Raw genomic sequence first — 16,421 nt, forward strand, 5'->3', positions numbered from 1 at the left:
CTCCTTAGGAATGTTCCATGAGCCTTAACAGTTGGATGATAAAGATGCCCCATTTAGAGCTTAATGCAGTTTCTTCTTCTAATCATTTTGGTGAAAAATGTCCACTGCAAGGAGAAGTTTAATGGCTAAATTAGAAAAGTGCTTTAGGTCTTTGGTATATTTAGAAAGCAATCTGACAGCATGACAAATAAAATAATAACCATGCCATGTTCTAAAATAGGGCTTCTAACCTTCCCAGCCATGAGATTTGGACAGTTATCATACCTGCCATAATAATCCACTCATGTGCAGCAGGTCTCAAATTTAACCACAAAGTTGTTAGCTAACCCAGAATACTATGAAAAGATTAACTAAATATTAAAGACAAAAGGCGACAGGATCAATTTATGAAGTAATAGTTGATTTACTGTGTTCATGGAGTTTTAATAATGTCCAAGACCTGTCAGCAGCTTTTATTTATTTTAAAATTATCAGATCCCCCACTATTATGTTATAGTTTTACAAATAGACAAATGTAATGATTGTTAGAAACAAACCAACCTTAGGAAAGGTTGGAAACATGGATTTGATTTTTGTTTACTAATTACAGTTTTTTTGGGGGGGGTTGGGAGAGGGAGACCAACCATTTATTTAATTTCATGTGTCTTATTTTCCATTTTTCAGTACAGGCAGATTATTCTTTTAATTAATTGATTGATTGATTGATTGATTGATTTACTATACATCTTGTCTTCAGTCTCCCCATCACACACACACACACACACACACACACACACACACACACACACACTACTTTCCCACCACCACCGTCTTCCACTCCTGCTTCTTTTCTCATCAGAAAAGGGAATGGTTCCCATGGACATCATCCATCCTTGGCATATCAAGTTGTAGTAAAACCGCATGCTTCTCCCATTGAGGCTAGACAGGGCAGCTCAGTAGGAGGAAGGGATCCTGAAGGCAGGCAACAGAGTCAGATAAGACCCCTGTTCTAGCTGTAAGCGGTCTCAAATGAACATGAAGTTACACAAAGATATCATATGTGCAGAGTGAAAAGATGTCTCTTTTCCTTTTGTGGTGGTAAAATATCCTGACAAGAGTTTGAATATGTTCAATTTAAGTATACATTCCAACATGGTAGGGGAAGTCAAGACACCAGTTCCTTCGAAGCAGCTGGTTACACTTACACTTCATTCAAAATTAGATATCAGAGAACAGTGGCATGTAGTTGCCCATTGCCTTTCTCCATTTATGTTGCCTAAAATCCTAAATCTTGGGTTTTCCCCTCATCAAGTAATGTAATTAAGATTATTTCTAGCAGGCATCCTTAAAGTGATGCTCATTAACATTATCAATCAGAAAAGCGACTGTTTTTTCTCATCCCTAAATTTTCTAATCTCTGGAATATGGAAATTTTTTCCTCAAAGGTATCATGAAATTCAGAGATCAGGTTGAGAAATGGTGTCTTAGTAAATTTTCTGTTGTTGTGATAAAACTACCAACAAACACCTTTAACCAAGACAACTTACAAAAACAAATGTACAATTTGGCTTATGGTTTCAGAGATTTAGAGTCTGTGATGATGGAGCAAGGGAACATCTAAGAACTCACTTCTTTATCCACAAACAGGAGGCAGAGAAGGAACTGGGACTCAGAAGTCTTTTGAAACCTCAAAGCCTGTCCCCAATGTCACAACTCCTCCAACAAGGTCATACATCTTAATTCTTGTCAAATAGGGATGTCCCAACTCCTCCAACAAGGTCACACATCTTAATTCTTGTCAAATAGGGACCAAGTTGTTCAACCATACAATCTTATGGGGTCCATACTGATTCAATCTGCCTCCAGGAGGAGTCCCAGAACATGCAAGTTTGTGGGCTCTCAAAATATGTAGGCTTGGGACTCCAGTGTCCATCCTTGCTACAGTGACTTCCTATGGTTTTGAAACTATATTATGGCTTTATAACAGCACTCAATTACAGAAGACCTAACTTTACTCTGAATGGATATCAATCAATATGAAAGTGATAGATAATCTCTTTAAAATCTATTATTTCTAGAAAATATGGCATTGGAAGTAAAGATATGAGTTATGTTATAATTTTGGCATTAATCTCCTTTTACAAAGTGTATAACTTATTTGGGTTGTGCTGTGGAGATACATATATATATATATGTATATTTAAATGTATATATATATCTGTGAAACACATATACAGCATAAATTGTTTCTCACATTCTTGGAGGTGGGTATTACAATAGACAGATGCTGACAGATCTGCTGTTGTGTTCATTATAATAAGGCGGTAGTTAGGGTATGTTTTCTGACTTAGGAGGATCAACTTCTATTGAATATTACATTGCAAAATCACAGTCAAACCTAATTTTCTCCATCTCTGTCTCTCTGTCTCTCTCTGTCGCTGTATCTGTCTCTGTGTCTCTGTGTCTCTGTGTCTCTGTGTCTCTGTCTCTGTCTCTGTCTGTCTCTGTCTGTGTCTGTGTCTGTCTCTGTCTGTGTGTGTGTGTGTGTGTGTGTGTGTGTGTGTGTGTCTGTGTGATCTTTCTTTTCTTTGGGGAACTAATTTCATTGATGTGGACTAAAACTTCCCAATATAATTACCTCCATAAGCCCCATCTTATAATACTATCCCATTGAATAAGAATTGTCTTTAAAATATGCAGATAACACATAGGCAAAATTTATTCTAGATCTGCTTATTTTAAGGCACATACATTTTCATAAAATCATCATATACTTTATTAATAATTATTGCTTATACCTTCATAACATCTTTACTTAAAAATCTTGCATAAGGAGCATGAAAAATGGAAGTGGGAGGAGACTGGCGTAGTTTATGTAAAATAAAATACTGGAACCAGGACTGAAACTCATGTCTCTTTTATGTTTCCTGCTGTTATGAGGTAGTGGTCTTTGAGGAGAAAATTTTATTTTACTGAAAACCTGAAAGTGGCATAATTAAAGATCATTTTTAACACTATTCCATTGGCCACTCTGCCCTAAAACATCAGAGAAAATTTTGGTCTTTTCCACCTCTGACAGGTAGAGAACGAGAAAGGTAAGATGGATACCTTGAAAGTTTGCATTAATAAAGGTGCAATTATACTAGGCATGAAGAAGAGACATGCAGAGCAGATTTCTGTATTTAAATGAATTGTTTTGTGATGCAAATTAGCACACTCTGCACTAATGAAGTGAATTCTTTACTTGCTTGAGTCATTTCTGGTTATCATTAAGCCATAGAAGCCCCATGAAAAGAATTTACAACTGAAGACGCTGAATAAAGCAAGGTGCTGAGGAAAACAAACCCATTATAAGTTTGCCAAATGATGCAATTCAGCTACTGAAGAGTAAACTTGTTGTTAGCTTTTCAGAGTCCATATTGTAAATGGCAATAAAAGAAATGGCCTTGGCCTGTGAAGAAATTACTTACAAGTGATGCACAGTGCTGCAGCAAAGCAAATTTTTATTAAAATGGCTTTAATTTGTAAAATAATACTCTCAGACATAATTCAATGAATTCCACCAATGTGTGATGCACTGGGGCATGGATTCAAATATAACTGGATACCACAGAGATTGTATCTCTAAGACAAAGAGTTCCATATTCTCATATGGTGACAAGTATCTTGTGAAGTTAAGGTACTTCTGGAAACAGGTGGCCCCATAGGAAATGGCCTACATGATTCTACATAGAAGTAAAGATGCTTTCACATGCAGGAAAGGTTTTGATTTCACCCATAGAGTGTATAAAGCTCTATGCTATGTGAGCATGAACATTTAAGATAAAACACCCAAAGGTGCAATAGACCAAAATATTAACATGAAGTCCGTGGAGGACTACGAAGGGGAAAGGTAGGAGAAAGATGAGGAATTGAAGCTGAATTGAGAAGTCTTGATCAGAGTGTTACCATAGATGCCATATATAGAATTTAACTTATAGAATTATAAGAATATAAGAATTATAGAATTATAATTATAGAATGAACTGGGAACTCACTGGTAAGTTTTGCAGGCTATAAATAAAAAGCATAGCCTTTCAGAGAGAACATTGTATTTTTGCCATAAGGTTAGCCTGAAATGAGCCTTGACTAGAAGGAGGCATCACAGGTGAAAATCTCAGCAATTTATTGAGAAGAGTCATGTACACTTGGGGAAACCATAGTAGAAATGAGGATGAGTAGTGGTTGTGTCTATAATCTAGAAACTCTTGGTATTGAAATGAAATGGGGATGTAGTGCTAGCTGTCCAATCTTCAAAAAACTGGAAGGCTTCAGGCAGTAAGACCACGCATGCCAGAGCAGCCTAGGTCACGTACTGCAACCTCACCTAAATTAAATCTATAAGTAAATGAATGATCCTCCAGATGTTTGACACTGGTATCTTGTTGTACAATATAGTGGAGGGTGACAGTTGCCTCCACTACTCTTTGATTTTAACTGGGAACTTTAGCCAGATCTGGAAACAAACTAAGTAAAGTCTGATTAATGAGAAAAGAAGCCACAGTATTCATTTGATATAAACATAGGCATTTTCATGAAGGAATGAAAATGTAGTCACTTATCACAAGATTGTTTTATATTTTACAAAGGATAATAAACACTGGAAGACATTACACTGTAATAGGAATTTTAAAAACCTAAGGAGATGACTCATTCAGTAAAGTGTTTAGGTGTGCAAGCTTGTGAACATTAGCTTAAACTCCTAAACCAAACCTAGAAAAAAATTAAAGCCAGGCAAGGGAACAAGCACTGGTAATTCCAATGCCAGTATTCATGAGGCAGAGCAAGACAAATCCTTGGAGTTGCTATCTAACCAGCCTAGCTTATTTAGAAAGTTCCAGAGAGACCTTGCTTCAAAAACAACAGGGGGAATGGCACTTAGGGTTTTCTTCTGACTACCATAGACACAGGCATCCAGAGACACAAATACATCTTCATACACAGAGACATATGCATACACACGTAAATTTGGAAGATGATTAATAGATAGAGGAATCAATTAGAAAATTTTATATGAAATATGTATACACATATGTAATGAGTAAATATTAAATAACATACATACACATGCACACATTTATGTTATAATGTTAGTGAGGGAGAAAGGTTATGGGAATCAGCTTTTTTTATTCTGTTTTCTCTATTGAGCACTTACACTCAGTCTTGGGTAATAAATGCTGTTATGTTACAACAGTTTTTTAAAATAATTAATTAATTTTTTTTGTACTCTAGATTGTATTGCCCTACCTGTGGCTACCTGTGACTGCTCCACATCCCATTAATCTTCCCCCGAGCCCTGTCTCCATGAGGATGAGGATGTCCCCACCCCACTCACCCCATCAGATTTCTAAACTCCCTGGGGCCTCTAGTCTCTTGAGGGTTAGTTATGTCTTCTCTGATTGAATCCACACCTGTCAGTCCTCTGCTGTGTATGTGCTAGAGACCTCATCTCAGCTGGTGCATGCTGCCTGGTTGGTGATCCAGTGTCTGAGAGATCCCAGAGGTCCAGGTTAATTGAGACTGATGGTCCTCCTACAGGGTCACTCTCCTCCTTAGCGTCCTACAGCTTTTCTTGAATTCAACCACAGAAGTCAGTAGCTTCTGTTCGTTGGTTGGATGCAAATATCTTTCAGCTGCCTGTTGGGTCAGAGTTTTTTGAAGGCAACTTTCCAGAATAAATCTTTAGGGTCTGCTCCAATTAGGAAAAAGCTTGTCAAATATCTTTGTTTAGAACTACAGTAGCTCAGGTACATTCACCTCAAAATAATGTACCAAGTCAGAATATTTGGGCTTGCTGTCACATTAACTTTTTAAATAACTCAAGGGACATCACTTTAAGTAAAAAGATAAATGAACTGAGGGAAACGAAAATACCAAAATGTTATTGGTATCTGCAAGAGAAATGAGAAGACAAGTAAGATTGTTGCTTACCAGATAAATGAGACAGCTTAGAGTGAGGCCTCACAACTCATAGACTGACATTTTTATGAGAGAATTATTCAAGTATTACCAACAAACTATCAGAGGCTTTCACTGAAAATTTTGGTAAATAAAATCAAAAAGGACATTCAGACAGGTGGAACCATGTCTTTTATATAGTGAGTTACATGGAAGAAATCAAACTAGTTATCAAGATTAATTTCAGATAAAGATCTTGTGTATGTGTGTGCATATGTGTGTAGGTGTGTGTGTGCACGGGCGTGCACGTTTGCATGCACTCACATACTTGCACAGGAATGAAGGAAAGAAACTGCACTGAAATATATCAGAGCAAACCATTCTTAAAGTCTACTGTTAGGAGAAACTCATTAAACAGGGTCTAACTTTTTAGGTCTAACCAGAATGAATGAAAATATATAACTTTACCTGGATTTGACTTCTCACATAGTGGAAAGAAAGCATTCAATTCATAATTTAACTTTCTAGTTTAGAGAAGGGAAACACCAAACTCTAACCAAGTCTACACCTTCTTTTAACATTTAAATTTGACAGAAACAGTAAACAGTATCTGTGAAGCTCATAAAAAAGTCTGATCTCACTAAAACCCTAATGCATAATTATAGAACTGTAAAATACTTGCTCTCCATCTCAAGTTTCACCACCTTGCAATTAATCTACTTTCCTAAGTTCATCTTGTCTACTGTATTACGGTAGGCTACCAGAAAATAAAGCACAAAAGACATGTTATATTCCTGACCACTCTGGTCCTCTCACGGTTATGCCTCGGTCTTCCACAAGTCTCCTTTATCTTGGCCTCATGTTTAGGTGTGACTCTCTGCATCTGTTTCTGTCAGTTACTGCATGAAACCTCTCAGGACTAGGTTCCTGTCTACACGTATACTAGTATCATTAAAAGTTTCAGAGGTTGACTCTCTCACATGTGATGGATCTCAAAGTGGGGCAGTCATTGGGTGACCACTCCCTCAATCTCTGCTCCATTTTTATTCCTGCACATCGTGTAGACAGGAAAAAAATCGAGCTGAAGGTTTTATGGCTGGTTTGATGTCCCTCTCTCTACACTGAAAGTCCTGTCTGACTGCAGGAGGCGGCCATAATAACTATATTTCCTATGGGCAGGAATCTCAGCTATGATCACCCCCATAGACTGCCCAGAGCCTCCCACATCCTCTCAGGTCTGAAGCTACTCCCAGAGATGTCCCCCATTGATTTCCATTCTTATTCCTAGCCCTCTCTACCCGTCCCCAACATCTGATGCCTACACCTGTTCCCCTCCTCCCCCCCTACAACTATTTCCCTCTCTTCTTCCACCTCCACTCACTATTTTGTTTCTCCTTCTGAGTGAGATTCACAATCCCACCTTGGCTTCTCCATATTATCCAGTTTCTTTGGGTCTGTAGATTGTAGCATGGTTATCTTGCATTTTATGTCTAATGTCCACTGATAAGTAATTACATACCGTAGATGTCTTTTGGGGTCTGGGATACCTCATTAAGGATATCTTCTAGCTTGATTGACTTGCCTGCAAATTTCATGGTGTCATTGTTTTTCATAGTTGAACAGTATCCCATTGTATAAATGTACCACATTATCTTTATTCTTCAGTTGATGGGCATCTGGGTCCAAAAGGGACAGCTATAATAAAGCTTCTATGAACATAGAGGAGGAAGTGTCACTGTTCTATAGTGGAGCATATTTTGTGTATATGCCCACGAGTGATGTAGCTGGGTCCTGTGGTGGAACTATTCCCGTTTCTTTTGGAATCCCCCAGATTGATTTCCAATGTGGTTGCATAAGTTTGCACCTTCTCCAGCAACGGAGGAATCTTCCCCTTGTTCCACATCCTTGACTGCAGATGCTGTCAAGTGAGGTTGTTTGTTTTGTTTTGTTTTTGTTTTTCCCCAATCTGTGTGAACATAACAATGTAGGCTGGAATCTTAGTTGCTTTAATTTGCATGTCCCAGATGACTAAGGATGTTGAATAAATTAAGTGCTTCTTGGACATTAGAGATTCTTCTGTTGAGAATTCTCTGTTTAGTTCTGTATCCCATTTTTATTGGGTTATTTGGTTTCTTTGTGTCTAATGTCTTGAGTTCTTTATACATTTATGATATTAGTACTCTATTGAATATAGGGTTAATGTAGATCTTTTCCCATTTTGTTTTATTGATGGTGTCTTTTAGCCTTGCAAAAGCTTCTCAGATTCATGAGGTCTCATTTATTAATTATTGACCTTAGTGCCAAAGCCACTGGCATTTTGTTCCAGGATTTGTTTCATGTTGTGATTTGTTCAAGACAATTCCCTCATTTTCTTTTCTGTTAGATTTGGTGTGTCTTGTTTTATGTGGAGGTCTTTGATCCACTTGGACTTGAGTTTTGTGCATGGTGATAAATGTGGGTCTATTTGCATTCTTCAACATGCAGACATCCAGTTAGAGCAGTCCCATTTGTTGAAAATTCTTTCATCTTTCCATTGTGTGGTTTTTGGCTTCTTTGTCAAATATCAAGTTCCCATAGATTGACATGTAGACTTACTTCAGGGTCTTCAATTATATTCCATATCATTTCATTTTGCTTACTTATTTTTGAAAGTAGCTTACACTCTGTGCCCCAAATTAATCTGAAACCAACTCTGTAACCGATTATGTCTTGAACTTGCAATATTGCTACCAGTATCTCTTCCATGGTGGAATTATGGGGACAAACCACTACAGCAAGCTATAATGTATTAGATATAAAACCAGAGGCAGTATCTATGAAAGAAGTAGTTGATAAAGTAGATTACAGTAATTTTAAAAAACTGTACTTTATTTTAAGGATGACATCTTAAGGATGAATATATATATATATATATATATATATATATATATATATATATATATATGCCAGAATTTCAGCTGTAGAGCTTCTGCTATTATATGTCAGTTCAGACTGCTACCATACACTGGTACGGTATGGTAATAGTAAAATCAGCTATGCATTTATAAGCACCAAGATTATATAAAAAGTATTGACAACTTCTCCACGTTTCTCTTTCTCTAAATTCCATCTAAGTAAATAGCCCTTAGTTGTTTACAGTGGCCCTCATAAATTAGAGAAGATGTGTTTTCGAATCCACCTAAGAAGGTATACATATGTGAGTACTTCAGAAGCAGTTACCTGACTCCATCAGATAAACTGGTTCACTTTTGTTTCTGTTGGCTGCCTACACCAACAGCACTCATGAATTTCTCTAATACTAATTTGCTATTGTGTGTAAATTACGCCGCAGACTAGACAATATTTTTTCCCACATAATCATAGGACTGTGTCTATTTCAAAGATTATGATATGTGAGAAGTCAGGAGAGAGGAGAATTAAACCATCAAGTCAAATAGCACCAGCAGCAAACTCTATGGATATATGATTATTTTTTAGCACAGCAGAGTTTGAACTGAGGAGCTCCCATGTTTTGGTTCTTCTCAGAGCAGATATTGAATATTAATTTCTACTCCTGAATAAATAATAACTGAGAGTAGAGCATGGCAGCTGTCATGCTGACTGCTCTTCAAGAAAATTTCTTAGATATTATGGTGACTGAAAATCTGAAAATGTCTTTTTGTCCCCTATTGGCCCATCTCATTATAAAGATATAAATTGTTCCTGATTTAAGCAGCTCATTTTCTCAGTTTAAGGTAATAAATTGGTGATGAGGACAGGGAGCTTGTATCCTGATGAAAAGTTAAAACACAGTTATCTTTTTGCCATTCTCTCTAATGGTACATCACTCAAACCTGTGCACCATTGTTCGTACATAAAATCTATCCATTTCATGCTAAGGCATAAAAGCCTAAAACCTCGTGCGCAACTAAATGATCTTCACCCAATATAAAAACTACTATGGCATTTATCCTAGTAAGAATAAGGAGGTCTTATAAAATTACTTAGGAAAGAAAATAAGTTATGCATTGATGATATAGTTATAAAATTGTTCTTAAAAGAAAATGAGTGGTTCTTACGATTTTTAGTTTGTGATTTTAGATTGTGAAGCAGAAATTGAATTTATTTTAGCTCAGGAGTTTTTTATCTGTGGAAATGCATATGTAGAAAAGGCTATGTTTTAGGCAAGGCTGAATAGAATGAAATATAATGAAGGTCAGGAACTATTAATTTATCCCTTATGTGTATATCTCTTCCTCAATTCCACGGTGGTAACAGGTGCGTCACTCTGAATATTCCTCTTTATTTCCACAGATGTTATTCTAATATATTTACTACTTATTTCTAAGTGGACATTTCTACTTCTCTTCTAAACAGCATTTACTATACCTCTTCACTGCTGTTATCGCTTCAAAGCAATCCAACCTAAATATGCCAGTCTATTCAACATATTTTGTTTGTCACATTGATTTTGATACAGTTTGAACTTCATTACATGTATGAACTTGTCCTTTCAGTTTGTCCTTATTTCACTCTGCCAGGTTACTCCTCTTCATTTTCTACAGAAGCTCCCTTTTATCTTTACAGTGCATACACTGTAAAAGTACTATTTATATTTTATCATAGTTCCATCATATCTTCTTAATCCAAGCATGTACAATCTATTCTTCAAGAGTCTGGTTGAGTTTTCTGGTTGCATTTTCAATTCTACCCTTGTCTCTCCTACAATGGGCCCACTCTCTGGCTATAGACATTTTTTAAAAATGTGATTGTGTTCACGTTGAACTCATTATGTGAACTCATCCATGTTTCCTCTGTTCCCTTGTAGTTCACATGTATGGCTTATAATATGTGATATATCACATTACTTATCACCTTTCTTCTAATATGCTCCTGTCTATTTGGTTTATAGCTAGAGTGCAAATACCAGAAAACATCTTACCATGCTCTCCAGACCACATCATTTTATAGATGTACATGTTTTGTTTGTAATAACAAAATGTTGCACTACTAGAAACACATATGAGTGTCATTATTTTTTATGTCTGGAATAATCTACATTTCATATCAGTATTGCATGTTTGTTACATTCCTACGTAAAGCAATAATAAATAGTATGGCATATGTCAAACCTGCAGATAGATATTTGTTAAAACACTGGATGAAGATATCAATGCATAGTGAAATAAATTGGGAACAAATAATTTCTTGCAGATCGTGTAAAATGTTCATGGCCACATTTAGCTCAGTGCAACTAAAATTTTTGGCCATGACAAAAATGTCCCATCATGGACACTATCCAATTCCTCTTGCCATTTATCTCTGAAAAGCACATTTATGTAGTATTTATACAGTTTTCATTTTCTTTTTTTAATTTTATTTTTTTATTAATTGAGTATTTCTTATATACATTTCGAGTGTTATTCCCTTTCCTGGTTCCCGGGCAAGCATCCCCCTCCCCTTCTTTATAGGTGTTCCCCTCCCCATCCTCCCCCCATTGCCGCCCTCCCCCCAACAATCTAGTTCACTGGGGGTTCAGTCTTAGCAGGACCCAGGGCTTCCCCTCCCACTGGTGTTCTTACTAGGATATTCATTGCTACCTATGAGGTCGGAGTCCAGGGTCAGTCCATGTATAGTCTTTAGGTAGTGGCTTAGTTTCTGGAAGCTCTGGTTGCTTGGCATTGTTGTACATACGGGGTCTCGAGCCCCTTCAAGCTCTTCCAGTTCTTTCTCTGATTCCTTCAACGGGGGTCCTATTCTCAGTTCAGTGGTTTGCTGCTGGCATTCGCCTCTGTGTTTGCTGTATTCTGGCTGTGTCTCTCAGGAGTGATCTACATCCGGCTCCTGTCGGCCTGCACTTATTTGCATCCATCTTGTCTAATTGGATGGCTGTATATGTATGGGCCACATGTGGGGCAGGCTCTGAATGGGTGTTCCTTCTGTGTCTGTTTTAATCTTTGCCTCTCTATTCCCTGCCAAGGGTATTCTTGTTCCCCTTTTAAAGAAGGAGTGAAGCATTCACATTTTGATCATCCGTCTTGGGTTTCATTTGTTCTAGGCATCTAGGGTAATTCAAACATTTGGGCTAATAGCCACTTATCAATGAGTGCATACCATGTGTGTTTTTCTGTGATTGGGTTACCTCACTCAGGATGATATTTTCCAGTTCCAACCATTTGCCTACGAATTTCATAAAGTCATTGTTTTTGATAGCTGAGTAATATTCCATTGTGTAGATGTACCACATTTTCTGTATCCATTCCTCTGTTGAAGGGCATCTGGGTTCTTTCCAGCTTCTGGCTATTATAAATAAGGCTGCTATGAACATAGTGGAGCATGTGTCTTTTTTATATGTTGGGGCATCTTTTGGGTATATGCCCGAGAGGTATAGCTGGATCCTCAGGCAGTTCAATGTCCAATGTTCTGAGGAACCTCCAGACTGATTTCCAGAATGGTTGTACCAGTCTGCAATCCCACCAACAATGGAGGAGTGTTCCTCTTTCTCCGCATCCTCGCCAGCATCTGCTGTCACCTGAGTTTTTGATCTTAGCCATTCTCACTGGTGTGAGGTGAAATCTCAGGGTTGTTTTGATTTGCAAAGTTTTGCTTTTTAAAATTCTGCTCTACTTTGTATATATCCTAGTCTTTTAACTAACTTGGCTTTATTCTGCGTTTAATTTTTTTGTTCTGCACTTTTAAAATATTTCCTCTGCCAGCATGGACAATTTCAAAAATATAAATATACTTGAGTGGTATTTACTCATAAGGGTACAACATAATGTAGGGAATCTACCTCAAGCCGAAGGCTTACTGGCACAGTAATATCATGAGCCTATGTGTAATTTAATCTGCAATATTGGATATTAGCATAATGTGCATATAGGAAATACATATAAATGTTATGTTATTTCCCTCTTATTCTCTTTGAATGTACACCTTTAACTGAAAGAATATAGTATGACACCCATGTTACATCATTCTATGTTTACCTCAATCATTTTACGACAGATGACACAGTCTGTCAGAATGAATGAGAGAATAGGATCAGAATAATAAAATTTCAGTGTATATCTGATTATAGAGCACATGATTCTGTTTATGTCTACAGCAGTTTGAACATCTTGGCATCCTAGTAATTTTCATATTATGTAAAATAAACAGCACACAACAATAAAACATTCACAAAATTCTAACTCAATATTTGTTAAACACACACACAAATACATTTTTGACTTCTCTCTACCTCTTAATATATGGGTAAAATGTTTTCTGCTGTATTAATTTTATTGGAAATTGATCAGAGCAGAGTGAGCATTTTAGGAACTTTGCGGAAGATTAAGAGAAAATAGTATAAATTCAGAAGAAGAAATAAAGAAGAACAATCCCCCTTAGTAAAATGAGTACATCATTTCATCTAAAATAGAACACTACTGGTTGTGTGAGACAGAAAAATCCTCAAAATTTTTTAACAAAATTTAAAAGATGTACTTTATATCATAAAACGAATGAGCATGCCAAATCACACAATAAATAAATAACAAGGTTTGGATCCAAAGGGCCCCAACTATGAATAAGGTTAAAGATTGTTGCTAGTATGAATTAATTTTTTTCTGTTATTGTGTGTCAAGTATAGACAATTTAGCAGTATGGAAAATATAAAAAACCTTGGGGTTTGGGCGATGGTACAGTGGGTTTTACTGTGTACGCAGCAATGTGTGGATGTACGTGGAATTTCCCACAGTATAGCTGCAGATTTATTGCTTACAACAGCTTTTAACAACTTTATTTTTCTATTTCTTGCATTTTAATTTGTCTTTAGCAGTGTAAAGGACAAAATTTAATTTTTTTAATTACCCATATATACTAACCATTCTAAATCTCTGTATGATTTTGATTAGTATTTCATTATTGGTGTTTCTCACCAGTAAACAAAACTTTAATATGAAGTTTCTCCAGATGAGAACACACCTATTCTTCCTATATATAATGAAATCATTAGAATTACCAATTTAGTATTCTTCTTATCATGATCATTCTATGTGTCTGTTTTATGTGTTTTCTTACATGTATGTATGTACCTTGGTTCTTATAACTAACGTTTTTTTTTAATTCATGCAATTTCTGGGCATGAGCTTATCAAGAATTTTAATCATCAAGTGCCTCGTGTTTCAGAAATGATTTTTGATGCTTCAGAGAAAAAGACAGTATACAGCTTGATTATAGTCTTTGCATTCACTCTCCTGTTGTCCTTTGACATATAATACCAACATTGGTCCATTGTGAACAATTTGCATCCATACAAGTCATAGAAGAGACCATGCATCTCTGTTCCCTACGTTGTGCTGAATAGCTCCTTCCTAGCTGTACATCAAGCATCCAGCACAAAATCACAGTAGAATCTGCTGTGTTGCTTCCCTTCCCTTTTTTTTTAAAAGCAGGACTGCTAAGCAAAGTGCTTAGACTTCTGCAGGTGTCTGTAAGCACTCTTAATGCTCACAGCAGGTCCCAGCTAGGTGGGTAGGTTAGGAAGCACAATCTTCACTTGACATTGCAAAATGCTAGATTAGCAAAAGCTATGTGTACTGCCTGAAGTGACAGGCCAAAAAATTTGCAGGATTGCGATTTAAAGCCAGATCTCAATTTTGGAGTGATGCCCTTTCCCAAGGCCACAAAGGAATTCTGTTTCCATTGTTCTTCTTTGCCAAGCTTTGTGCCACTGAGGTTGGAGTCTTTGTTTCTTAAAGGTAAACAAATTATAGCAATTTAAAAAAAATTTCCAAATCATATTTATAAAGTTTAGTGCATATTTCAAACAATTTCTTATCAAATATCACAGCACACCTGTAGATGCTTTCAATGTGAGTTTTCTCACTTACAGGGGCCTCCAGACAATACTAGGTTCTAGCTTTCAGTAGTAGTCACAGAACAAAGCCTACCTGATCTCAGTATCACTGTGTACCTGTGTCTATGGGTCTGCATTTCCTTTATTCCCTCATAGGAATGACACATATTAACATCTACAAAATGTCTTTATAGCAGCACATAATCTCCCTGCTTCACTGAATGTCTGATAGTATTGATTCATTCAAGTTACTGTAACTAGAAGCTTGTCAGAATATTGAAGTAAAATATGTGCAGACTTTGAAGTTGCCCTGTAATAGAGAATATTGAAGTGGAATATGCGCAAACTTTGAGGTTGCCTTGTAATAGTTACCTTTCTCCTCACACCAGTCAGAATGGCTAAGATCAAAAACTCAGGTGACAGCAGATTCTGGCGAGGATGTAGACAAAGAAGAACACTCTTCCATTGTTGGTGGGATCGCAGACTGGTACAACCACTCAGGAAATCAGTCTAGAGGTTCCTCAGAAAATTGGACATTGCACTAACTGAGTACCCTGCTATACCTCTCTTGGGCACATACCCAAAAGATGCTCCAACATACAACAAAAACACATGTTCCACTATGTTAATAGCAGCCTTATTTATAATAGCCAGAAGCTGTAAAGAACCCAGATGCCCTTCAACAGAGGAAGAGATTCAAAAAATGTGGGACATCTACACAATGGAGTACTACTCAGCTATGAAAAACAATAACTTCATGAAATTCATAGGCAGATGGAATGAACTAGAAAATATCACCCTGAGTGAGGTAACTCAATCCCAGAAAAACATACTTGGTATGTACTCATTGATAAGTGGATATTAGCCAAAAAGCTCAAATTACCCTGTATGCAATCCACAGACCACAGGAAGCTCAAGAAGAAGGATGACCAAAATGTGGATGCTCCCACTCCTTCTTAAAACGGGGAAAAAATAACCATAGGAGGGGATACGGAAGCAAAATTTAGAGCAGCAACTCAAGAATGGCCATTCAGAGCCTGTGGCCCATATATATACAACCACCAAAACTAGATAAGATTGATGAAGCTAAAAAATGCATGCTGAAAGGAACCGGATATAGACCTCTTCTGAGAGACACATCCAGAGCGTGTCCAACACAGAGGTCAATGCTAACAGCAAACCACCAAACTGAGAACAGGACCCCCTTGTGGGGAATTAGAGGAAGGATTGAAAGAGTTGAAGGAGCTTTCAACCCCATAAAAACAACAATGCCAGCCAACCAGAGCTTCCAGGAACTAAACCACTACCAAAAGACTATACTTGGACTGACCCAGGGCTCCAACTGCATATATAGCAGAGAATAGCTTTGTTGGGGCACTAGTGGAAGGGGAAGCCCTTGGTCCTGCCAAGGTTGGACCTCCAGTGCAGGGGAATATGTGGGGGACAATAAGGGGGATGTATAGGGGGAATACCTATAGGAGGGAGGGAGAGGGTAGGGAATGGGGGCTTATGGACAGGAAACTGGGAAGGGGAATAACATTTGAAATGTAAGGAAAGAAACATATATGTTATGGTTTACCCTGGAGTTATCTATATTTTGATGCTAATTCCACTGCCCCAAGGACAGCTACCTAGTCATGTACTTAGGAATCAGGCGACTTCACCAGAAACTTCTTCCCATTGA

This window comes from Rattus norvegicus, chromosome 1, assembly GCF_021556685.1.
Source record: "Rattus norvegicus strain SHRSP/BbbUtx chromosome 1, alternate assembly SHRSP_T2T, whole genome shotgun sequence".
Taxonomy (NCBI): Eukaryota; Metazoa; Chordata; class Mammalia; order Rodentia; family Muridae; genus Rattus; species Rattus norvegicus.